At 40.8% G+C, this 27218-nt stretch overlaps 1 pseudogene; it reads right to left on the reverse strand.

The window, feature by feature from the left end:
• Positions 1-14949: 14949 nt before the first annotated feature.
• Positions 14950-21527, reverse strand: LOC149752706 (uncharacterized; annotated as a pseudogene).
• Positions 21528-27218: the final 5691 nt, after the last annotated feature.

Here is a 27218-nt window from a genome sequence, read left to right on the forward strand (position 1 = left end):
CGACCACCGCGGTCACCCGCCCGGTCCATGCGCCGAATTGGATCTCAACATCCTTCGACGTTCCACTGGTAGCCACTTCTGTGGAGTTGACCGCCTTGAACGTGTGTTCATCATGTTCAATCTTCAGATTTAACCTCTTTGCCGTAGCTAGGTCTACGAAGAAGTCAGTGGCACCCGTATCAATGAGTGCCTGGAAGATGTGACCACCAATGCAGATAGGTGCATAGAGCAGACCTCGTGGCCCCTTGGCCTTTAGGGCATTGAGACTGAGTGAGCCCATCCTTTGGTCGGTCTCTTGCTTCTCCTCCACCGCCATAGATGCTATCTTGCCCCTCAATGGACAGTCCTTCACCTTGTGCGGTCCATTGCAAATATAGCATGAGATGGTGCTGGTACCTTGCGCCACCCCTTTGCCCTTCGCTTGGGAAGCCCCTCCACTCGAGGAGCTCGGATTCGAGCCCTTTGTACCTCCTTTGTGACCTGATTTCGTTCCCCCACCTTTGCCTTGTTTCGATGCTTGGGCTTTGGGAGCTGTGGGTTGAGTCTTGAACTCGATGAGAGCCTCCGCTTGAGCTATCGCCTCGTTCAAACTCTGGACTCCTCTTCGCTGCAACTCCATCTTTGCCCACGGTTTGAGCCCGTCAAGAAAAGTGAAGAGAGAGTCCTCGTTGCTGAGGTCTGGTACCTCCAACAACAATTCGCTGAACTCTCGCACATACTCACGCACATCGCCCTTTTGCGTGAGCCGCCGTAGTCGTGCTCGAGCATCATCCTTAGCGAACGCGGGGAAGAATTGCTTTCGAAGTTCAGTTTGGAACTGTACCCAAGTGGTGATTGGAACAGCCCCTCGCTTCACATCGTCGGCCCGACGTCGCCACCAAAGCATCGCCACATCCCTCAAGAACATGGCCGCCGTGCTCACCTTCATGGCTTCCTCCCTCACGCCGGTAACCTGCAAGTATTGCTCCACGGCGAAAAGAAAGTTATCCACCTCCTTCGCGGACCGTTGTCCGCAGAACTCTTGTGGCTTGGGAACATCAAGCTTGTGCAGGGGGCGCGTAGCCTCTCTTGCGACCTCCATTGTCAATGGAGAAGAGGATACGCCTGTGGTGGTACCTCCTTTAAAAGGTCAACCACCTGATTTTGGAGAGCCTTCACCATGATCTCCAACTCCTCGTTACGCCGCAGCACTTCCTTATAGCGCCGCTCCATATCGAAGGAAATCTGGTTCAGCTGATTGGCGATTTCACCTCGGAGGGTTGCGTCCCTACCCTCAAGGTCTTCCATCCGTCCTTCAACCTCAGCTATTTGGGCCTCGCACCTCCGTAATCGATTGTCGGCGGAGATAACCGGAGATGCAATACGTAACCTATACAGAGAATCATCAACTGGATGCGCTCCACCCATCGCCGTGCCTCCTCCTGAGGCTGGATTGGGATCCATGGTCGAGGATGATGCGTCCGCCATTCCCACCTTGGAAGTTACCGTAGAGGTCGTCTCCTTCATTTCTGGTATGGCTCTGATACCAAGTGACACGAACGAAGGGATTACAAAGCGAATCCCAACAACGTGCGGCTCGGTCTATCAAAGATAACCGATCAGCCTTCCTGGCGTGGGTACCTAGTCTCTATGACTTAGGTCACGCCTAACAATAATAATGCAGCGAAACACAACACCAGAAAACACCACGAAGGAGAAGAAGAAATGTAGGGGAAGAGAACTTTATTGAATAACCACTCAACTGATTACAATAAGCTCTCTTGGCCTCTCCAGCTCTCCCGGATACCAATCCCTCCCCTTTGAGGGTCCTCTTATAGAAGAGCAACCTCCAGTTACAAGTCCCTCACGAACTCAACTTCCCATGCACAAGATAAGGATGAATTCTAGATAAGATAGGAAAACCCCCATTCCCGCAGGATTCTGCGCAATCAGATAAAACCGCCAAGTTCATGCCTCAAACGAACTCCGATTACCATGAAACTAGATTTGTTGGATTCAGGACGAAAAATGCTTCCAGATGGCACCTTTTCCACTTTGAACGGACTTCTGTAGAGTTCCCGAAATGCCCCTCAAAGTGAAAACGCGTGGAAACAGCGTTACAGCCACGTCCTCTAACCATACACGTTTTCAGTTATAAAAACGTGTTAAAACGTGTCCCTTGCCTTCTGGAGACTTATGCCACGTTCCTCCATCAGTGGCACACATTTCCATGCATCCCAATTTCCCGGATTCAGTCCATGCTTCGAGATAAGCCCACAACGCTGAATCAGTCTCGTTGCAGCAGCTTTTCTCCTAATGATGAACCAACATGTATTCTCAGCAATACACGTCTTGGAGCACGTCCCACGGCCCCATGCTCTTGGGTATTCCACCTACATCTTGCACACATTTCCCTAGGTGATCCTAGGGCCCAGATTTGGTCTCCATGTTGCCCAAATCTCTAGAGAGCACCGTCAGACCTCGAACCCGTCCAGCGACCTGATCTGGTTTATACCTTGATCCGCGTCCGGTCCAGCCCCGATTCGAGGAGCCGTGACACTAGGAGGAAACTCGCATTCCGTAGGAAGAATCCGGTAGAAGCGGCTCCAAAGGAAAGAAGGTCCATGCGCCAAAAAACCAACCCGACAGAGTCTGTAATCTCGATCTCCCCTTCACCCTCGGTCGAGAGAGTCATAACCAAAGGTAGGAGAATCGATTTTGAATTTCTAGAAAGAGAGAGATTTACATTAGGAGAAAAGTTGAAAGCCTTGGGTTGGGATTTCATTTGCTCGTTGGATTTACCCATCTACCTTGACCTAGTTAGAGAATTTTATAGTTCCTTGAAGATGGATACCAGAATAGGAGCGTTAATTAGCTCTGTTAAAGCAATTGAAATGATAGTGACTGCACAATTGTTTGCTCGAACTATGAGGATGTCAGATGAAGAAATTACTCCTTCAATACATGTTGATAGAGGTGCGGCATTTAGAGTAATACTGGGAAAGGATGAAATAGGTCCATTGGAAGCCATTACGGTAGCCCATCTACCTGTCGAAATGAGGCTTCTTCATAGCATCCTAGGGAGCATCTTGTTCCCCAAGACGGGACGTTTTGAAAGATTGATGGAGAGAGACATTGTAGTCATGCACTCTGTGTTGCTAGGTTCTCAACTAAACTTACCTAGAATGATGATGATCTATATAAGAGAGGCAGCCACAAAGATCAGGCTGAGTCTACCCTATGGAATAGTTCTCACTTTGCTGTTTAGAGTATTTGAAATCATCATCCCTAAGAAGGAGCCACAAATAGTGCCCCATCATGCGGATGTATATAATGAAAAATCCTTGCACAGAATGGGGTTCAGAAAAATGAATAGAAAATGGCAACGAAAAAGATCTAGACAACTAGTAGAAGGTGAGCCTAGCCGAGCACGAGCAAAGACTACACCAAACTCACCTTCATCATTTGACTCTCCCTATAGCTCATCTTTAGAATCATCTAGACAGCCGGCAGCATCATCTATGAGATTGGATGATGATCAGATGAAGAAAATGATCAGACTAATTACAGAAGAAGTGGATACTAAACTGACAGAAAAGATAGAATAGGGTATCCAGAGGATTGAGGCCATAGCTCATCTCCAAGAGGACCGACTCCAGCGCCTTGCGATCGATTTAGAAAGGATTGCCAGCAGTTTGGGGAGGCAACCAGCAGCATCATCTTCTAAAGGTCGTCCTTCCAAAGCGACAGCTGGCGGGCATTCTCGGCCTCAGCGCACACGGATTGCCTCCTGTACTAGATATCTTAGGCATTTTCCTAGAGGTCCTCCTTCTAGGGCTAGTAGTCCTAAAAATATTACTTCATACGAAGAATAGATCTACTTGAATGCAACTATTTTTGACTATTATCCTATGTATAGATCCATTAAGCTTTTACTGTCACCATCATGTCATGAACATTTTGTACTCACTTATACATCACATATGTAGTCCCTCTTTTTACAATGCAATGAATATCCTTTTGGGCAATTCAATTTTGACTTGGATGAAATGTACTTTTTTTTTTTTGCTAATGACAAAAAGGGGGAGAAGAATTAAATATAAGAATGTTTAGATTGAGGGGGAGAAGCATTAAATATTAAGACAATGAATGAATTATAATTTCAGACTAAAAGATCCTTGATAATTAAGAATGAAAAGACTCTCTGTAGTATGTGACTAAAAGCAACTCATTAAGTAAAGTATAAGCAAAACAATTGATTGCATATTATGTGATAAGAGCACACTTCGGACCGTCCTGGAAACAGGTAGAGAAAGAGGAACTTGACCCTAACCGCGACCTGCCGGTAGAACCAAAGTTATCAAAAGAAGCGTGACCCTATCCGCGACCTGCCGGTAGAACCAACACTATCAAGTTCTAATCCAAGAACAAAGGTGAAGCTCTCACATAAGAGAAACTCTCAAATTTCATTCATGCATTCTCCCCCTCTCAAGTACAATCAAGTGCTATTTTAAGGCTGAAATGGCTTCAAAGAGAAGCAACTCCTAGGAAATTACATAGCACTACTTGTCATGCATTTTCCAAGGCTGCATTTACCAAGGCTTGGAAAAGATGCATGTTACACCTACTCCTAGAAAAGTAACCAGAACTTAGGAAAAAGATTCCAAAGTAATTATAGTGACTTTGGGAACTACAAGAAAGTCTGAATGTGACTTGGGGAATACAAAACATCATCTGAAATATCACCCCAAAAGTATGCACGAAAATCCAAATATAATAGGAAAGTTGGCCTTTCCATGAATGCTTCTTGTCATGTGATTTGGACTTTCCAAAGTGTTGTCTTCAGGTTGGACTCAAAGCATCTTCACCCAATTGTATGAAAGTGACCCAATTAGGTGCAGCCTCTATCTCACGTTGGTCTTCTTTTCCTTTGATTTTTATGATCAGGCTTTCCAAAGCTTGTTTCATCCTCTTAGTCTTGGCTCTAGTCATAGGACCTTCAATTCCATGCAAAGGATCTTTAGATGGGCTGGTTGCGTCTCTATCATTGGTTGCGTCTCTATCATTTCCTCCCTCTTCAAAAGGATTCGTCCTCGAATCAGATTCATCACCTACATCAAACAAAGATAGATCAGCCACATTAAAGGTAGCACTTACATTACCATATTCACTTGGCAAGTCCAACTTGTAGGCATTGTCATTGATCTTCTCTAGAACTTGGAAGGGTCCATCTCCTCTAGTTTGCAGCTTAGATTTTCTTTGAGTGGGAAACCTCTCCTTCCTCATATGAACCCAAACCCAATCTCCTGGTTCAAAAATAACTTTAATACGCCCCTTATTTGCTTGCTTTGCATATTGCTCATTCTTCCTCTCAATGTTGGCTCGAACTTTTGCATGCAACTCCCTAATAGTATCCGCCTTTTTCTTACCATCCAAATTGGTACACTCATTAGTAGGCAAAGGTAAGATGTCTAAAGGAGTCAAAGGATTAAAGCCATACACAACTTCAAAAGGAGAATAAGAAGTAGTAGAATGAACAGTTCTATTATAAGCAAACTCAACATGTGGCAAGCATTTCTCCCAATTTTTCAAATTCTTTTGAATGATAGCACGCAACAAGGTAGTAAGTGTTCTATTTACTACTTCAGTTTGTCCATCCGTTTGAGGATGTGCAACAGTAGAAAATAAGAGTTTTGTTCCTAGTTTATTCCACAAAGTTTTCCAAAAATGACTTAGGAACTTTACATCCCTATCACTTACTATTGTTCTAGGCAATCCATGCAAGCGCATTATCTCTTTAAAGAACAGATCAGCAATATGTGTTGCATCATTGGTTTTAGAGCATGCAATGAAATGTGCCATTTTACTAAACCTATCAACAACGACAAATATACTATCTTTTCCACCTTGAGATCGAGGTAATCCTAACACGAAATCCATTGAAATATCAGTCCAGGGTTGATTAGACACAGGCAAAGGTGTATAGAAGCTATGGGGCATGACTTTAGATTTAGCTTGTTTACATGCTATGCACTTATCACAGACCGATTGCACATCATGCTTCATGTTAGACCAATAAAAATGCTCATGCAATATTTCTAAGGTCCTTTTTATCCCAAAATGTCCCATCAATCCACCACCATGACTTTCTCTAACTAGCATTTCACGCAAGGAACAAACAGGCACACACAACTTATTTTTCTTAAACAAGAAACCATCATGCCTATAATAGTCCCCAAAAGCATGTTTAGAACAAGAATCCCATACTTGGCCAAAGTCAGAATCATTAGCATATAAGTCCTTTATAAACTCAAAACCAAGTAATTTAGTTTGCAAAGAAGTAAGCAATGCATACCTTCTGGACAATGCGTCAGCCACTTTGTTTTCCTTACCATTCTTGTACTTGATTACATAAGGAAACATCTCAATGAATTCCAACCACTTGGCATGTCTTTTTTGAAGCTTACCTTGAGATCTTAGAAACTTCAAGCTTTGATGGTCAGAATGAATTATGAATTCCCTTGACCACAAGTAGTGTTGCCAAGTTTGCAAAGCTCTCACCAAAGCGTACAACTCTTTGTCATACGTGGAATAATTCAATGATGCCCCATTAAGCTTTTCACTAAAGTAAGCAATTGGTTTAGAGTCCTGCATTAGTACGGCCCCTATGCCAACACCAGATGCATCACATTCAATTTCAAAAGCTTTATCAAAATTAGGCAAACAAAGCAAAGGTGCATTGGTCAATTTTTCTTTTAATGAATTAAAAGCTTCCTCATGCACTTCATTCCACTTAAACACAACATTCTTTTTAACAAGTTCATTCAAAGGTGCAGCAATAGAACTAAAGTTCTTTACAAACCTTCTATAAAAACTTGCTAAACCATGAAAACTTCTTACCTCATTTGCATTCTTAGGTGTAGGCCATTCTCTAATTGCCCTTACCTTCTCCTCATCCACACTTATTCCTTTCGAGCTTACAACAAAACCCAAAAACACAACAGATTCATGGCAAAATGAACACTTTTTAAGATTAGCATATAATTTGTTTTCTCTCAAAACATTAAGAACAACATGCAAATGATTAACATGTTCATCTAAGGTTTTGCTATAAATCAAAATATCATCAAAATACACTACAACAAATTTTCCAATGAAAGAACGCAAAACATGGTTCATTAACCTCATGAAGGTGCTGGGTGCATTAGATAAGCCAAATGGCATCACCATCCACTCATATAAACCATATTTTGTTTTAAAAGCTGTTTTCCATTCATCACCTTCTTTCATGCGAATTTGATAGTATCCACTCTTCAAATCTATTTTAGAAAACACACACGAACCATGCAATTCATCAAGCATATCATCCAATCTAGGGATAGGATATCGATACTTTACAGTGATTTTATTTATGGCTCGGCAGTCCGTACACATGCGCCACGTCCCATCTTTCTTCGGAACCAAGATCACAGGAGCAGAACACGGGCTAAGACTCTCCCTCACAAATCCTTTTTGCAGCAACTCATCTACTTGCCTTTGAATTTCTTTTGCTTCCTCTGGACTTGTTCTGTAGGCTGGTCTATTTGGGATTGAAGAACCTGGAATTAAGTCAATCTGATGCTCAATACCTCTTGTAGGAGGTAATCCATGGGGAATTTCTTCTGGAAAAATATCACCAAATTCCTGTAACAAAGAAGCAACCATACTAGGCAAAGAAGAATTGAGTTCGTTAGTGAAATAAACATCCTTGTGTATGAGCACAAGTAGCTGCTCTTTTGCTAACAAGGCACTCTCAACCTTTCTTTTGCTTGCAAATGCACTCACTCTCTTTTTTTTCTCTTCTTTGGATTCTGATTTATTCTTTTCTTTCGTCTGCTGACTCTCATTTTTCTTATCTTTCCTCTCTTTTTCTTGAATGCTCAATTGTTCCTCTCTCAACTTACACTCTCTTGTAATTCTGATTTGATCAGCATAGGCCTCGGTTGGTTGGAGAGGTGTTAAAACAATAGTGTGATTGTTCATAACAAGAGTGTATCTATTTTTGTACCCATCATGAATAACCCTTCTATCAAATTGCCACGGACGCCCAAGAAGTAGATGTCCAGCATGCATAGGTGCCACATCACAAAGAACTTCATCCTTGTATTTACCGATGGAAAATGAAATCATCACTTGCTTAGTCACCCTTATGTCTCCACAATCATTCAGCCACTGAAGTCTATATGGATTAGGGTGCTTTAATGTGGGCAAACTCAATTTTTCAACCAACAAGGTGCTAGCAACATTAGTGCAACTCCCACTATCAATGATTAAGCTGCATACCTTGTCGTTTATATGGCATCTTGTATGAAATATATGCTCACGTTGCTCCTCATTACCACCCGCCTTAGGTTGCATGTTGAGAGCACGCCTAGTAACAAGCACATCTCCAACAACAGGTTCAGCAACTTCAACATCACTACAATCCTCCAATGGTGGCATGTCATCATCACTTGAGCTCACACTCTCTATGTCTCCATTATCCAGCAGTATCATGGCTCTTTTATTTGGACATTGAGAAGCAATATGTCCAACTCCTTGACACCTGAAACATTTGATATCACGAGATCTAGAGGATGAATTAGTTTCCATTTTACCTTTAGGTGCAGCAATCGAATTTTTGGCCTTTGCATCTTCTTTTGGCTTTGACACAGATTTGTTATTTTGCCAATTCGATTTCCATGAGGAACTAGTAGTAAATTTGGAAGTACTCTTAGCTTTCAATTGCCTTTCCACTAGAATAGCTTTGTGCAGCAAATCCTCCATCTCTATATAATGTTGCAATTCTACCACATCAGCTATCTCCTTCTTTAAACCTCCAATGAATCTAGCCATAGTTGCCTCTCGGTCTTCTTCAACATTGGCTCTAATCATGGCTATTTCCATCTCCTTATAGTAATCTTCCACACTCATGGAGCCTTGAGTTAGACTTTGCAATTTCCTGTGCAAATCTCTATAGTAGTGGCTGGGTACAAACCTTTTTCTCATGACAGCCTTCATCTCATCCCATGTACCAATAGGCCTCTCCCCATTTCTACGTCTACTAGTCACCATTTGATCCCACCAAATACTAGCATAATCATGGAACTCAACAATGGCTAGTTTAACCCTCTTCTCCTCGGAATAATTATGACATTCAAACACATGTTCAACCTTTCTCTCCCACTCTAAATATAATTCAGGATCATTTTTACCTTGGAATGCAGGGATTGTCATCTTAATACTTCCCAAATGACTGTCTTTTCTTGATTCATCTCTTTGCCTCCTTCCATTACTTCTTCCATCCGAATACTCCTCTTCTTCTTCTTCTTCAAACATCCGCCCCCTCAAAGGTTTGAGTCTGCTTGGTGATTCCAAATCATTCATTCGTGCATCAAGCTTAGTAAGTTGATCAGCAATGGCTTTCATCCATAACTTCATATCAACATCTGGTTGTTTACTACCTTCACTACTCATCTTTGTATGCTGCAATCAAAAGATTAGTATAAACAGAATAGGTCCTCACACACTCCTCTCTCTGGTGGACACTCTTTTATGGCTTTTTCTTGATGATGATCTCACCCTCTTGCCTTTTACCACTTAGCTTCACCTTATGAGCTCTTAAATAAGAACCTTTTGGATGTTTCTACACAACAGGAAACAGTAAGGAGTCGATGATAACCTTAGGGAACAAGAACTCGCAAGGAACAATTTAATTGGAACCAACAAAGGGTTCAAGGAAGGTTTGAATTGAGAACAATTCAATGGAAGCGTTAAAGAACCCACAAGGAAATTAGAAGCAAAATCTGCCCCGAATTTTTTCTTTCTTTTTTTTTTTTCTTTCTTTTTTTCTTCTTCTTCTTCTTTCTTCCTTCTCCTTTTTTTTTTTTTGAAATAGCAGAACAGAAAGGAACAAGGACGATGACACAAACCGATTAAAGGATGATGTCACCAAGGATATAGAGATAAACAACAGCGGAACACCTTTTTTTTTTTTGAATTAAACAAGATAAACACACAAAGGATAGATAACACCTGATTTCAGGAACCGGGCTCTGATACCAAATGATAAGAGCACACTTCGGACCGTCCTGGAAACAGGTAGAGAAAGAGGAACTTGACCCTAACCGCGACCTGCCGGTAGAACCAAAGTTATCAAAAGAAGCGTGACCCTAACCGCGACCTGCCGGTAGAACCAACACTATCAAGTTCTAATCCAAGAACAAAGGTGAAGCTCTCACATAAGAGAAATTCTCAAATTTCATTCATGCATTCTCCCCCTCTCAAGTACAATCAGGTGCTATTTTAAGGCTGAAATGGCTTCAAAGAGAAGCAACTCCTAGGAAATTACATAGCACTACTTGTCATGCATTTTCCAAGGCTGCATTTACCAAGGCTTGGAAAAGATGCATGTTACACCTACTCCTAGAAAAGTAACCAGAACTTAGGAAAAAGATCCCAAAGTAATTATAGTGACTTTGGGAACTACAAGAAAGTCTGAATGTGACTTGGGGAATACAAAAACATCATCTGAAATATCACCCCAAAAGTATGCACGAAAATCCAAATATAATAGGAAAGTTGGCCTTTCCATGAATGCTTCTTGTCATGTGATTTGGACTTTCCAAAGGTTGTCTTCAGGTTGGACTCAAAGCATCTTCACCCAATTGTATGAAAGTGACCCAATTAGGTGCAGCCTCTATCTCACGTTGGTCTTCTTTTCCTTTGATTTTTATGATCAGGCTTTCCAAAGCTTGTTTCATCCTCTTAGTCTTGGCCCTAGTCATAGGACCTTCAATTCCATGCAAAGGATCTTTAGATGGGCTGGTTGCGTCTCTATCATTGGTTGCGTCTCTATCATTATGAATGCTTATACAATTCCAAATGAAAGGGGGAGCCTTAAGTTTAAAGTTTATTGTCCATACCCTTCAACTTTTGGAGAAACAAAATTATTAAATATTGAATTCATTTTAAATTCGTTTGACTCAATTCATAGTATGTGTAAATTTATTTGTATATGCTCAATGTTTTGTCATCATCAAAAAGATGTAGATTGTTGAGTGATTGTTGTTCCTTTATTTGATTTTGATGAGCCCAAAATACTTGAGTATATTTTATATTTTACTAATGAATTCAAGTGAGTGTTTCAGAAAATATATTGTTATATATATTAGGATGACTTAGAAAATGGTTCAAGATTCTTAAGATCAGTTTTTATAATATTTGGAACCATTTTAGTCTTGCCCTGCACTCAAGCCGACTCCAAGGTTTTTCGAGTCTACTCTAGCACAAAAGTTGTTATTTAGCACAACCTCGAGTCGACAACCAGGTTGGGTGAGTCGACTCCTAATAGATTGGCAAAGAGCTGAATTACCGAGTGCAGAGCCCGAGTCGACTCCACCTGATATTGAGTCGACCCCGGAGAAAAGACAGAAGACTCATTTCTAAGCCAACAAATACCGACTCGTCTCCACCTAATACCGAGCCAACTCAAAGAACAAAGACAGAAAATTATTTTTTGAAGAACTGATATCGAATCGACTCCGATTGTTGCCGAGTCGACTCAGCAAAAAGACAGAAGATCTATTTTTCAACCCAACTGATATCGAGTCGACTCCGAATGTTACCGAGTCGACTCCGAGAAGAAATATAGAAGATTGTTTTCTACGAGACTGAGATCGAGTCGACATCTAAAGATCGCGAGCCGCCTCCAACTTCTAGCGAGGTGACTCCAGAAGATGCGAGAGTCGACTCCGATAAGAAAAGACAGAAAGTTAGTTTCTAGCATACCAAGATCAAGCCGACACTTGAAGGACGTGATGTGGAAGACTGAACGGATCTGATCCCAATCATGAGAAGATGAACCACCTCAAACCACAACACCTGGAGACTTTCCTTGGCTGCTAGAGGCGTGGATCACTGGTTCTTCAATGGTGGAGGAGAACAAGAGCCAAGCGGAAATAGGCTCTTCTTCCTTATGGCCTAGGGTTCTTGGGGATGGCGGCTTACATGCATGAGAGGAAGAGAAGAGAAGAGAATAGAGTTTTCAGGGAGAAAGGAGTATCATCTGATTTCATTCCGTTTATACACAAAATACGTGAGTGTATATATACATGGTTAATCATGACCCAAATCCAAAATCTCTCCTAAGCTAAACCACGTGAGAAAGCACTCAACCCAAGCCCATGTACACCTATGACTTGCATACACTCTCTCCCTTTGAGCCTAAACCTAGCCTAATTATAGTTAGCCACCTCAAGACCCAAATACTTGAGTCTCAAGCAGGTAGAAGACCAAATCCTGTCTCTACCTAAATCTGAAATAGGCTTAGGGTCAACCATTTAACAGCATGAGTCAGCTCTTGCTCTTCAGGGGTCGACTCATTAACAGCATGGGTCAACCCTTGCTCTTCAGGGGTCGACTCATGTACCCTTGCATTGTTTCCACTGCATTTTCTTGCATTCCTTGATTTGGATGTGCCACACTTATGCCCATAATCTCCATCTTGGTGCTCCAAAGCCTTTGCAAGCTCCACCTAGTTCGTCAACCCCATCAACCCCACACAAGAGAGAAAACTATCTTGTGGAAGAATCTTCGTAAGTGCATCTGACTGGTTCTTCTTCGTATGAACTTCAACTAGTATCACCTCACATTCCTCTACTAACTCTCTGATCTTGTGGTACCTCACATCTATATGCTTTGTGCGAGCATGATAGACAAGATTCTGAACCAATTGCAGAGCACTCTGAGTGTCACTGTGCAGCACCACTGTACTCTGCTTCACCCCCATCTCCTGATGAGCCTCTTCAACCAAAGAGCCTCCTTACCAACCTCTGTGATCCCTATGTACTCGGCCTCTATGGTAGACAAGGCTGTGATAGGTTGAAGGCCTCTATGATCCCTTGATCATTTGCATAAGGTTTTAAGTATTTTGCGAGATGAGAAGTTGTATGCTAACCTCAAAAAATGTTCTTTTTGTACTAGTCAAATTGTATTTCTTGGTTATGTTGTTAGTACTAAGGGAATTGAGGTTGATGAAGAAAAAGTTAAGGCTATCCGTGAGTGGCCTACACCTAAAACCATAACTGACGCACGTAGATTTCATGGGTTCGCTAGTTTTTATAGAAGGTTCGTTAAGGATTTTAGCACCCTAGCTGAAATTGTGAAAAAAAGTGTTGGATTTAAATGGGGAAGTGAACAAGAATTGGCTTTCAATTTGATCAAAGAAAAACTAAGTTCAGCACCATTACTTGCTTTAATTAATTTTGCTAAAACTTTTGAAGTTGAGTGTGATGCTTCAGGTATAGGTATTGGAGCTGTCTTGCTGCAAGAAGGCTGACCTCTCGCCTATGTTAGTGAGAAACTCAATGGGGCAGCTTTGAACTATCCAACTTAAGACAAAGAGATGTATGCTTTGGTAAGAGCCTTGGAGACTTGGCAGCATTATTTGTGGCCCGAGTTTGTCAATCATACGGATCATGAATCCTTAAAGCATTTGAAGAGCCAAGGTAAGCTGAACTGACGCCATGCTAAATGGGTGGAGTTCATCGAGTCATTTCCTTATGTGATCAAGTACAAACAAGGTAAGGAAAACGTGGTTGCGGATGCTTTGTCTCGAAGGTACACTTTGATCTCTACTTTGAATACTAAATTGTTAGGATTTGAGTACATTAAAGACTCGTATTCTAATGATTCTGACTTTGGTAATGTGTTTGAAGCTTGTGAACATGCGAAATTTTGAAAATTTTATAGGCATGAGGGATTTCTATTTAGAGAAAATAGATTATGTGCCTAATTGTTCTTTGAGAGAGTTATTTGTTCGAGAGGCTCATGGTGGGGGACTAATGGGACACTTTGGTGTGAGGAAAACCTTAGATGTCTTGGCTGAACATTTCTTTTGGCCACACATGAAACGAGATGTAGAGAGGGTTTGTGCGAAGTGCATCACTTGTAAGCAAGCTAAATCTAGATCTTTAACTCATGGATTGTATAAGCCATTGCCAATACCTAGTGAACCTTGGGTAGATATTTCCATGGACTTTGTGTTGGGTTTACCGAGGTCAAAAAGGGGTATGGATTCTGTTTTTGTGGTTGTAGATAGGTTTTCTAAAATGGCACATTTCATTCCATGTCATAAAACTGATGATGCTAACCATATTGCAGATCTGTTCTTTAAAGAGATAGTGCGACTACATGGCGTGCCAAGGAGCATTGTTTCAGATAGAGATGCTAAGTTCTTGAGCTACTTCTGGAAGACTTTGTGGGGTAAGTTAGGTACTAAGCTCATGTTTTTCTACAACTTGCCACCCACAAACTGATGGGCAAACCGAGGTAGTTAATAGAACTTTATCTACTTTATTGCATGCCATCATTCAAAAGAATTTGAAGAATTGGGAAGAGTGTTTGCCACATGTTGAATTTGCTTATAGGTCCGTGCATTCTGCTACTAACTTTTCTCCTTTTGAAATAGTGTATGGGTTTAATCCTCTAACTCCAATGGATTTGTCACCTTTACCTGTTGATGAGCATGCTAGTTTAGATGGCAAAACGAAAGCTGAAATGATGAAGCAATTGCATGAGAAAGTTAGGCAAAACATTGAGAAAAGAACTAAACAATATGCTACTCAAGCCAACAAAGGGCAGAAGAAAGTGATCTTTGAACCAGGAGATTGGGTTTGGGTGCAACAAAATGATGTTCTAAGTTGCACCCTAGAGGAGATGGGCCATTTCAAGTCATTGCTCGCATTCATGATAATGCATATAAGCTTGACTTACTGATGTGAACCCCGTAAGATAGATTCTTAGAAACCCACGAACAAGTTGATGAATAACCCAAGAAAGTCTGAAAATCAGTTTGGAAGAGATAGAACCTTGACCCGATGTTTAGCAAAACATGAACCAAAGGTATAGAAGGTTGTTGACGCCACACCCTAATAGAATCAGGATGATAAGTCACTTGAACGCCACAAGGGTTGCCTTGATAAGTTCTAAGCTCAATGAAGAACCAAAGAAGTGAATAACCTCACAATTTTCATTCCAATTCAGATCTGCCTGTTTACATAAGGAACACCCTTTTTATAGCCCAAAGGGAAACCTACCAGCCTTTAATTAAAGTCTAATCCCTAGAACAATAATAACTCCACTAGTCATAGTTCAGTCTCCTAGGAAATTAATGAAGACAGTTTCCTAGAACATTAATGAAACTCCACTAGTCAAAGTTCAATCTCCTAGAAGATGAATGAAGACAATTTCCTAGAACATTAATGAAGCTCCACTAGCCTTTAGACATTCAGCAACATAAAACTAAATCTGAAAACTCCAGCAATATTTCCACCAAGTAAGCATCTAATTTGGCCTAATAATTGCATGGATCATGTTGACTAGTCCACAAACTCTCTTCACGTCCAAATCCACTCCAATAGCCTCTTGCTGGTTCCAAGCTTTTCCAATCAGCCCATTAAGTGCTTCCTTCATTCTTTTAGCTTTGGACCGAGTGATTGGTCCTCCACCAGTTTGTAATGGATCATCAAGATGTATCGGACCAGAATGCTCCATACATTGCTCCTTGCTTCCCACGGCCTTGGATAGTCCCTCCTTAGGTTGCTTGGTGGCTGCATCCTGGTTTCCATCATTCCTCCTCTCCTGAAAAGGATTCGTCCTCGAATCTTCATCACCTGCATCAAAAAGGAAAAGATCAGAAACATTAAATGTAGTACTAACATTATACTCACCTGGTAAGTCAAGCTTATATGCATTATCATTAATGCGAGCAATGACTTGAAATGGCCCATCTCCTCTAGGGTGCAACTTAGAACGCCGTTTTGCTGGAAATCTTTTCTTTCTCATATGCACCCAAACCCAATCTCCTGGTTCAAAGATCACTTTCTTCCGCCCTTTGTTGGCTTGAGTAGCATATTGTTCAGTTCTTTTCTCAATGTTTTGCCTAACTTTCTCATGCAATTGCTTCATCGTTTCAGCTTTCCTGTTGCCATCTAAACTAGCACGCTCATCAATAGGTAAAGGTGACAAATCCATTGGAGTTAAAGGATTAAACCCATACACTATTTCAAAAGGAGAAAAGTTAGTAGCAGAATGCACGGATCTATTATAAGCAAATTCAACATGTGGCAACAACTCTTCCCAATTCTTCAAATTCTTCTGAATGATGGCACGCAATAAAGTAGATAAAGTTCTATTAACTACCTCGGTTTGCCCATCAGTTTGTGGGTGGCAAGTTGTAGAAAACATGAGCTTAGTACCTAACTTACCCCACAAAGTCTTCCAGAAGTAGCTCAAGAACTTAGCATCTCTATCTGAAACAATGCTCCTTGGCATGCCATGTAGTCGCACTATCTCTTTAAAGAACAGATCTGCAATATGGTTAGCATCATCAGTTTTATGACATGGAATGAAATGTGCCATTTTAGAAAACCTGTCTACAACCACGAAAACAGAATCCATACCCCTTTTTGACCTCGGTAAACCCAACACAAAGTCCATGGAAATATCTACCCAAGGTTCACTAGGTATTGGCAATGGCTTATACAATCCATGAGGTAAAGATCTAGATTTAGCTTGCTTACAAGTGATGCACTTCGCACAAACCCTCTCTACATCTCGTTTCATGTGTGGCCAAAAGAAATGTTCAGCCAAGACATCTAAGGTTTTCCTCACACCAAAGTGTCCCATTAGTCCCCCACCATGAGCCTCTCGAACTAATAACTCTCTCAAAGAACAATTAGGCACACATAATCTATTTTCTCTAAATAGAAATCCCTCATGCCTATAAAATTTTCCAAATGCCGCATGTTCGCAAGTTTCAAACACATTACCAAAGTCAGAATCATTAGAATACAAATCTTTAATGTACTCAAATCCTAACAATTTAGTATTCAAAGTAGAGATCAAAGTGTACCTTCGAGACAAAGCATCCGCAACCACGTTTTCCTTACCTTGTTTGTACTTGATCACATAAGGAAATGACTCGATGAACTCCACCCATTTAGCATGGCGTCGGTTCAGCTTACCTTGGCCTTTCAAATGCTTTAAGGATTCATGATCTGTATGAATGACAAACTCCTTGGGCCACAAATAATGCTGCCAAGTCTCCAAGGCTCTTACCAAAGCATACATCTCTTTGTCGTAAGTTGGATAGTTCAAAGCTGCCCCATTGAGTTTCTCACTAAAATAGGCGAGGGGTCGGCCTTCTTGCAGCAAGACAGCTCCAATACCTATACCTGAAGCATCACACTCAACTTCGAAAGTTTTAGCAAAATTAGGCAAAGCAAGTAATGGTGCTGAACTTAGTTTTTCTTTGATCAAATCGAAAGCCGATTCTTGTTCACTTCCCCATTTAAATCCAACACTTTTTTTCACAATTTCAGTTAAAGGTGCAGCTAGGGTGCTAAAATCCTTAACAAACCTTCTATAAAAACTAGCCAACCCATGAAAGCTACGTACGTCAGTTATGGTTTTAGGTGTAGGACACTCACGGATTGCCTTAACCTTCTCTTCATCAACCTCAATTCCCTTAGTACTAACAACATAACCAAGAAATACAATTTGACTAGTACAAAAAGAACATTTTTTGAGGTTAGCATACAACTTCTCATCTCGCAAAATACTTAAAACCTTATGCAAATGATCAAGATGCTCATTTAAGCTTTTGCTATAAATCAGAATGTCATCAAAGTATACAACAACAAACTTACCAATAAAAGCACACAAGATATGGTTCATTAATCTCATGAAAGTACTAGGGGCATTAGTTAACCCAAAAGGCATAACCAACCACTCATATAAACCATATTTAGTTTTAAAAGCAGTTTTCCATTCATCACCCTCACGCATGCGAATTTGATGATAACCAGATTTTAAATCAATCTTAGAAAAGATGCAAGAACCATGCAATTCATCAAGCATATCATCTAACCTAGGAATGGGGTGGCGATACTTTACCGTAATCTTGTTGATAGCCCTACAATCAATGCACATTCGCCAAGTTTCATCCTTCTTAGGCACAAGCAAAACAGGAACAGCACACAGACTCAAGCTTTCTCTAACATGCCCTTTTGCTATCAACTCCTCAACTTGTCTTTGGAGTTCCTTCGTCTCCTCGGGGTTACTCCTATAGGCTGGCCTGTTGGGAATTGATGCACCAGGGATGAAATCAATCTGATGCTCTATTCTCCTAAGTGGTGGCAATCCATAGGGAACCTCATTGGGAAAAACATCAGCAAATTCCTGCAAAAGAGATATAGCAACACTAGGCAAAGAAGGGTTAAGGTCGTTAGTATAAGCCTCCTTGTTCAGAAGTACAATCATTGGCTAATTTTAAAAAGAAAGCTCTCTTAACTTCACTTTCTTTTGCATAAAAAGCTCCCCTTTTTTTTTCTTGCTCTTGAGGCTTTTCTTTTTTATCTTTCTTTTTGTTTTTAGCCTCTTTTTCATTTTCATTCTCATTCTTTTTACCACTCCTCTCGGCCTCACTTCTTTTCTCACAATCACTTTTGATTTTCTTTTGATCCTCATACACTTGCCGAGGTGTTAATGGTATAAGAGTTATAGGTTTGCCATTCATTACAAAAGAATACCGATTCTTGAACCCATCCTTTCTATCAAATTGCCAAGGTCGGCCCAAAAGAATATGTCCAGCATGCATTGGCACTATATCACAGAGCACCTCATCATGATACCTCCCAATGGAAAATGAAACCAGCACCTGCTTATTGACCTTAATTTCTCCACAATCATTCAACCATTGAAGCTTATAAGGTCTAGGATGCTTAATAGTAGGTAAGTTCAACTTTTCAACCAAAACAGTACTTGCTACATTAGTGCAACTACCCCCATCAATTATCATGCTGCATACCTTGTCTTGGATGTGACAACGGGTGTGAAAGATGTTATCTCGCTGTGCTTCATCCTCCTCCTTTACTTGCACATTCAAAGCTCTCCTGGTGACAAGGGTTTCACCATTAACCGGATATTCTTCTCCATCACTCTCCTCCAATGGTGGCATGGGCTCTTCATCTTTATCCGATTCACTTGCTGTCTCAACATCCCCATCTTCCCTTAATAACATCACTTTTTTATTTGGACATTGAGATGCAATATGTCCCCTTCCCAAGCACTTAAAAACATTTAATATCTCTATTTCTAGAAGTTTGGGAAATAGATTTACCTTTATCCAAGCTAGAACCCGCATCCTTGCCTTTGGAAGTTTCAGCCTTACTCTTGGATTCAACCTTGTCATCCTTTTTGCTCCAATTTGATTTCCAAGTGGAAGACCCCAAATTCCATTCATGCCTTGTTGAACCCTTTCTTTTGAGTTGTCTCTCAACCTTCATGGCCATGTGTACCATGTCCTCAAGCTCCACATAATGTTGCAATTCCACTATATTGGCAATGTCTAGATTCAAGCCTTGCAAAAACCGTGCCATGGTTGCCTCTCGGTCCTCCTCCACATTAGCCCGAATCATGGCTATCTCCATTTCCTTGTGGTACTCTTCCACACTTTTGGACCCTTGGGTTAAGCCTTGCAACCGCTGGTACAAGTCCCTATAGTAATGGGATGGAATGAACCTCCTCCTCATGACAGCTTTCATCTCCTCCCAAGTGTCAATGGGTCTCTCACGGTTTCGCCTCCTAGACAAAACAAGTTGATCCCACCAAATAATAGCATAGTCAGTGAAATCAACAACAGCAAGTTTTACCTTTTTTTCTTCAGAATAGTTGGGACAATCAAAAACCAACTCCACTTTCTTTTCCCATTCCAAGTATGCCTCAGGATTGCTCTTGCCTTGAAATGATGGAATCTTCATTTTAATGTTTCCCAAGCTGCGATCAACATCATCTACCCGCCTTCCTCTCCAACCATCTCTATCAGCTCTAGCATGGTCGGACATGTTATAAGATGCTTTTTCATCAAAAACATCATCGTTCGCATCCTCATGCTCAACTTGGAATTGACGCCTTGCTTGCCTTTGCACATTAGGACCTTCACGTGCATGGTTCCTTTGCAATGCAGCAATGTTTGCATCTTGTCTTTCCAACCGGTCCAAAATTTCACCAAATCTGACTTCCATGCGCTCAAAATGTTGTCGCATAGCTCGTTGTTCAAGTGTCTCTGCCGTCCTTTCTTCCTCGCCACTTGACATCATTGTAGTAACCTGTCAAGAATGTTAAGAAAACCTCACAAGTTCCCCCCCAGGTGTTTTTACCCCAATAATATGTCACTCACCAAGTGTTTCACTCTTGCCTTTTACCTCTCAGTTCACTTAAATTAGTTCTTCAAGGAACTAGAGAAACTCAAATCAAAGCAATTACCTTGCGATGTACAAACAACTTATCCACGAAACTCAGAGGGTGGACAAGAATTGAAAAGGATCAAGAATAACAAGTCAAATACTTACTTTCTTTTTCAGTTCAAATCTGTTTCAGAATTCCAAACTGAAGCCACACAATTTTTTTTTTTTTTTTTGCCTCACAATTTTTTTTTCTGATTTTTTTTTTTTTTATATAAAGCACAATAGAGGCACTTTAAACTTCAAGGAATAGAAATTGAAAATATGGAAAGCAACAATGAAGAAGATGAAAAGGCCAAAATAAAATAAGAAGCACCAAGGATAGAAACTGATTTAGAAGACCTATGCTCTGATACCAACTGATGTGAACCCCGTAAGATAGATTCTTAGAAACCCACGAACAAGTTGATGAATAACCCAAGAAAGTCTGAAAATCAGTTTGGAAGAGATAGAACCTTGACCCGATGTTTAGCAAAACATGAACCAAAGGTAAAGAAGGTTGTTGACGCCACACCCTAATAGAATCAGGATGATAAGTCACTTGAACGCCACAAGGGTTGCCTTGATAAGTTCTAAGTTCAATGAAGAACCAAAGAAGTGAATAACCTCACAATTTTCATTCCAATTCAGATCTGCCTGTTTACATAAGGAACACCCTTTTTATAGCCCAAAGGGAAACCTACCAGCCTTTAATTAAAGTCTAATCCCTACAACAATAATAACTCCACTAGTCATAGTTCAGTCTCCTAGGAAATTAATGAAGACAGTTTCCTAGAACATTAATGAAACTCCACTAGTCAAAGTTCAATCTCCTAGGAAATGAATGAAGACAATTTCCTAAAACATTAATGAAGCTCCACTAGCCTTTAGACATTCAGCAACATAAAACTAAATCTGAAAACTCCAGCAATATTTCCACCAAGTAAGCATCTAATTTGGCCTAATAATTGCATGGATCATGTTGACTAGTCCACAAACTCTCTTCACGTCCAAATCCACTCCAATAGCCTCTTGCTGGTTCCAAGCTTCCCCAATCAGCCCATTAAGTGCTTCCTTCATTCTTGTAGCTTTGGACCGAGTGATTGGTCCTCCACCAGTTTGTAATGGATCATCAAGATGTATCGGACCAGAATGCTCCATACATTGCTCCTTGCTTCCCACGGCCTTGGATAGTCCCTCCTTAGGTTGCTTGGTGGCTGCATCCTGGTTTCCATCACTTACCATGTGAGTATAATGTTTGTACTACATTTAATGTTTCTGATCTTTTCCCTTTTGATGCAGGTGATGAAGATTTGAGGACGAATCCTTTTAAGGAGAGGGGGAATTATGAAAACCAAGATGCAGCCACCAAGCAACCTAAGGAGGGACTATCCAAGGCTGTGGGAAGCAAGGAGCAATGTGTGGAGCATTCTGGTCCGATACATCTTGATGATCCATTACACACTGGTGGAGGACCAATCACTCGGTCCAAAGCTAAAAGAATGAAGGAACCACTTAATGGGCTGATTGAGGAAGCTTGGGCCTAGCAAGAGGCTATTGAAGTGGATTTGAACTTGAAGATAGCTTGTGGACTAGTCAACATGATCCATGCAATTATTAGGCCAAATTAGATGCTTACTTGGTGGAAATATTGCTGGAGTTTTCAGATTTAGTTTTATGTTGCTGAATTTCCAAAGGCTAGTGGAGCTTCATTAATGTTCGAGGAAATTGTCTTCATTAATTTCCTAAGAGATTGAACTTTGACTAGTGGAGCTTCATTAATGTTCTAGGAAACTGTCTTCATTAATTTCCTAGGAGATTGAACTATGACTAGTGGAGTTATTATTGTTCTAGGGATTAAACTTTAATTAAAGGCTGGTAGGTTTTCTTGGGTTATTCATCAACTTGTTCGTGGGTTTCTAAGAATCTATCTTTCGGGGTTCAGATCAGTCGGTATCAGAGCCCAGGTCTTCTAAATCAGTTTCTATCCTTAGTGCTTCTTATTTTATTTTGGCCTTTTCATCTTCTTCATTGTTGCTTTCCATATTTTCAATTTCTATTCCTTGAAGTTTAAAGTGCCTCTATTGTGCTTTATATATATAAAAAAAACGGAAAACAAAGAAATTGTGCAAAAAAAAAAAATTGTGTGGCTTCGGTTTGGGATTTTGAAACAGATTTGAACTGAGCAAGAAAGTATGTATTTGACTTGTTATTCTTGATTCTTTTCAATTCTTGTCCACCCTCTGAGTTTCGTGGATAAGTTGTTTGGACATCGCAAGGTAATTGCTTTGATTTGAGTTTCTCTAGTTCCTTGAAGAACTAATTTAAGTGAATTGAGAGGTAAAAGGCAAGAGTGAAACACTTGGTGAGTGACATATCATTCAGGTAAAACACCTGAGAGGGAAACTTGTGAGGTTTCTTAACATTCTTGATAGGTTACTACAATGATGTCTAGTGGCGAGGAAGAAAGGATGGGAGAGACACCTGAACAACGAGCTATGCGACAACTTTTTAAGCGCATGGAAGTCAGATTTGGTGAAATTTTGGACAGGTTGGAAAGACAAGATGCTAACATTGCTGCGTTGCAAAGGACCCATGCACGTAAAGGTCCTAATGTGCAAAGGCAAGCAAGGCGTCAATTCCAAGTTGAGCATGACGATTAGAACGATGACGATTTTGATGAAAAAGCATCTTATAACATGTTCGATCATGCTAGAGTTGATAGAGGTGGTTGGAGAGGAAGACGGGTAGATGATGTTGATTGCAGCTTGGGAAACATTAAAATGAAGATTCCTTCATTTCAAGGCAAGAGCAATCCTGAGGCATACTTGGAATGGGAAAAGAAAGTGGAGTTGGTTTTTGATTGCCACAACTATTTCGAAGAAAAAAAGGTAAAACTTGCTGCTGTTGAGTTCACTGACTATGCTATTATTTGATGGGATCAACTTGTTTTGTCTAGGAGAAGAAACCGTGAGAGACCCATTGACACTTGGGAGGAGATGAAAGCTATCTTGAGGAGGAGGTTCATTCCATCCCATTACTATAGGGACTTGTACCAGTGGTTGCAAGGCCTAACCCAAGGGTCCAAAAGTGTGGAAGAGTATCATAAGGAAATGGAGATAGCCATGATTCGGGCTAATGGAGGACCGAGAGGCAACCATGGCACGGTTTTTGCAAGGCTTGAATCTAGACATTGCCAATATAGTGGAATTGCAACATTATGTGGAGCTTGAGGACATGGTACACATGGCCATGAAGGTTGAGAGACAACTCAAAAGAAAGGGTTCAACAAGGCATGAACGGAATTTGGGGTCTTCCACTTGGAAATCAAATTGGAGCAAAAAGGATGACAAGGTTGAATCCAAGAGTAAGGCTGAAACTTCCAAAGGCAAGGATGCGGGTTCTAGCTTGGATAAAGGTAAATCTATTTCCCAAACTTCTAGAAATAGAGATATTAAATGTTTTAAGTGCTTGGGAAGGGGACATATTGCATCTCAATATCCAAATAAAAAAGTGATGTTATTAAGGGAAGATGGGGATGTTGAGATAGCAAGTGAATCGGATAAAGATGAAGAGCCCATGCCACCATTGGAGGAGAGTGATGGAGAAGAATATCCGGTTAATGGTGAAACCCTTGTCACCAGGAGAGCTTTGAATGTGCAAGTAAAGGAGGAGAATGATGCACAGCGAGATAAACATCTTTCACACCTGTTGTCATATCCAAGAGAAGGTATGCAGCATGATAATTGATGGGGGTTGTTGCACTAATGTAGCAAGCACTGTTTTGGTTGAAAAGTTGAACTTACCTACTATTAAGCATCCTAGACCTTATAAGCTTCAATGGTTGAATGATTGTGGAGAAATTAAGGTGAATAAACAGGTGCTGGTTTCATTTTCCATTGGGAGGTATCATAATGAGGTGCTTTGTGATATAGTGCCAATGCATGCTGGCCATATTCTTTTGGGCCGACCTTGGCAATTTGATAGAAAGGTTATGCATGATGGGTTCAAGAATCGATATTCTTTTGTAATGAATGGCAAACCTATAACTCTTATACCATTAATACCTCGGCAAGTGTATGAGGATCAAAAGAAAATCAAAAGTGATTGTGAGAAAAGAAGTGAGGCCGAGAGGAGTGGTAAAAAGAATGAGAATGAAAATGAAAAAGAGGCTAAAAACAAAAATAAAGATAAAAAAGAAAAGCCTCAAGAGCAAGAAAAAAAAAGGGGAGCTTTTTATGCAAAAGAAAGTGAAGTTAAGAGAGCTTTTCTTCAAAACAGCCAATGATTGTACTTCAGTATAAGGAGGCTTATACTAACGACCTTCATCCTTCTTTGCCTACTGTTGCTACATCTCTTTTGCAGGAATTTGCTGGTGTTTTTCCCAATGAGGTTCCCGATGGATTGCCACCACTTAGGGGAATAGAGCATCAGATTGATTTCATCCCTGGTGCATCAATTCCCAACAGACCAGCCTATAGCAGTAACCCCGAGGAGACAAAGGAACTCCAAAGACAAGTTGAGGAGTTGATAGCAAAAGGGCATGTGAAAGAAAGCTTGAGTCCATGTGTTGTTCCTGTTTTGCTTGTGCCTAAGAAGGATGGAACTTGGCAAATGTGCGTTGATTGTAGGGCTATCAACAAGATTACGGTAAAGTATCACCACCCCATTCCTAGGTTAGATGATATGCTTGATGAATTGCATGGTTCTTGCATCTTTTCTAAGATTGATTTAAAATCCGGCTATCATCAAATTCGCATGCGTGAGGGTGATGAATGGAAAACTGCTTTTGAGACTAAATATGGTTTATATGAGTGGTTAGTTATGCCTTTTGGGTTAACTAATGCCCCTAGTACTTTCATGAGATTAATGAACCATATCTTACGTGCTTTTATTGGTAAGCTTGTTGTTGTATACTTTGATGACATTTTGATTTATAGCAAAAGCTTAAATGAGCATGTTGATCATTTGCATAAGGTTTTAAGTATTTTGCGAGAGGAGAAGTTGTATGCTAACCTCAAAAAATGTTCTTTTTGTACTAGTCAAATTGTATTTCTTGGTTATGTTGTTAGTACTAAGGGAATTGAGGTTATGATGATGATCAAACGTATGAAGAAAAGCTTCATGCGATCTCCCCTCTTCCTCTAACATGCCATCATAGATCCTCTTCATCTCTTGAGTCCTCCATTCATTCCTCTTCATCCCTTCTGATTTGAAGTTCATCAAGGGTTGATTACTTCAAAGAGAAAAGAAAGGAGTTATGCCCTTTGGATTAACTAATGAGGACCTCTCTCTCTTCCTCCCTCCCTCTCTTATTTCTCTTCTTCCTTCGTGATCATCCTTGATTCTTCTTGTTGATTACGATTATTCCTTCTTTTCTCTCTTCTGTAGTTGGATGCCTCTTTTTGATCCGATTACTTTGGTGGTTTTTTTTCTGCGGGATTGTTTCATTCTGGTGGGCTCTTCTTTTCACCTCTTTGATGGATTCTCCTTCGAATGATGGTGAGGTGAAGAAGAATCTTGTTGGTGGTGGAGTTATTGGTTGTTTAGGCCCTGGTTGCGGTGCTTTGAATCTTGATCCGAGTGGGTCTAAGTGTGGTGGTGCTGCTAGTTCAAAGGTTGTTCTTGGTGACAAAAAGGGAGTGGTGGATGCTAGTTCTGCACGAATAGCCTTAGGGTTGCCAAATACCAAGGTTGGAGATGTTAATGGTGGCGTTCAAGTTGCTGGGTTGGATCATATAGTGCATCCACTTGGAGGTGAGAATGCAAGTCGGTTTGGAGCCATTGGTGATGGTGATGGTGATGTGCCTCCTCAAGGGGCAATACAGCGTCCTACAACGGCAATACTCTTCCCTCAACAACTGCTGCAAAATTCAAATGGAGATTTTTCTATTGATGGCAAAGGAGCTATTTTTGGAAGTAAATTATTGCCTATGAATGATGCTGATTATGAAGGAAACTTTCCTTCCTTGCAAGCTAGTAATTATGGGAAGAATTTTAAAAATCTGCTGGCTTTAGAAGATTCAAATCTATCCAAATTAAGTCAGCCACCCTCTCCTTCCTTTGTCTCTCAAGCCCAACTAGGTAACTTTCCTGTATTGCAAGCTACTACTTTTGGAAATTATTTGAATGATCAGCTGCCTTTGGGAGATTCATTTATCTCCAAAAAAAAGTCAGCCAGCCTCTACTTCAAGTTTGAATCAAGCTCAAGGCCTCGGAGTGGGCTGTGATCTTGTGGGTGCCGTGCATACCAATGGGCCTAGTGTGATTGTGGCTGAAAATCCTAAAGTTCAGCCTAGCTTTATTAATGTATTGCGTGGGCCTCAATTGGTAGAACATTCCAAGACCTCTCATTCGTTGCATTATGAACCACCATTGAGAGAAGAAGGTCGGGTTAAGGTGCTACCACCTCCTAGCATTGTTGAAGAAGGGTGTGAGGTATGGAAGGCTACTCTCATTGGCTACTCTGTTGGAAATAAGCTCCCATTTCCAATTGTGAATTCGATTGCTCATAAGATATGGGGTAGTTCGGGATTGAAAGAGGTTCTAGCCTCTGAAAGTGGCTTCTTCTTCTTCAAGTTTGATAGTGTTGAGCATGCATGCAACATCCTAGACAAGGCTTGGCATATGGCGAATAGGCCGCTAGTGCTTAAAAGGTGGCAACCTAAATTGAAGTTGGCCAAAGAAGATATGCGGAAGATCCCGGTGTGGGTTCGGCTTTACAATGTGCCACTTGAATATTGGACTGTTCAAGGCTTAAGCTTTGTGGCTAGTGCTGTTGGGATTCCTTTGCATGCGGATCACATCACCCTGCAAGGAAGCGACTTAGTTTTGTTCGGGTTTGTGTGGAGATTGATGCTTCTGAGGATCTCATTAAGGAATTTGATTTGCAATGCCCTAATGGGGAGCAAATATGTGTTGTTGTTGACTTTGAGT

Source organism: Phoenix dactylifera, chromosome 10 (genome assembly GCF_051530095.1).
Source record: "Phoenix dactylifera cultivar Ajwa chromosome 10, Ajwa_hap1_PhDact_Kaust_v1.1, whole genome shotgun sequence".
NCBI lineage: Eukaryota > Viridiplantae > Streptophyta > Magnoliopsida > Arecales > Arecaceae > Phoenix > Phoenix dactylifera.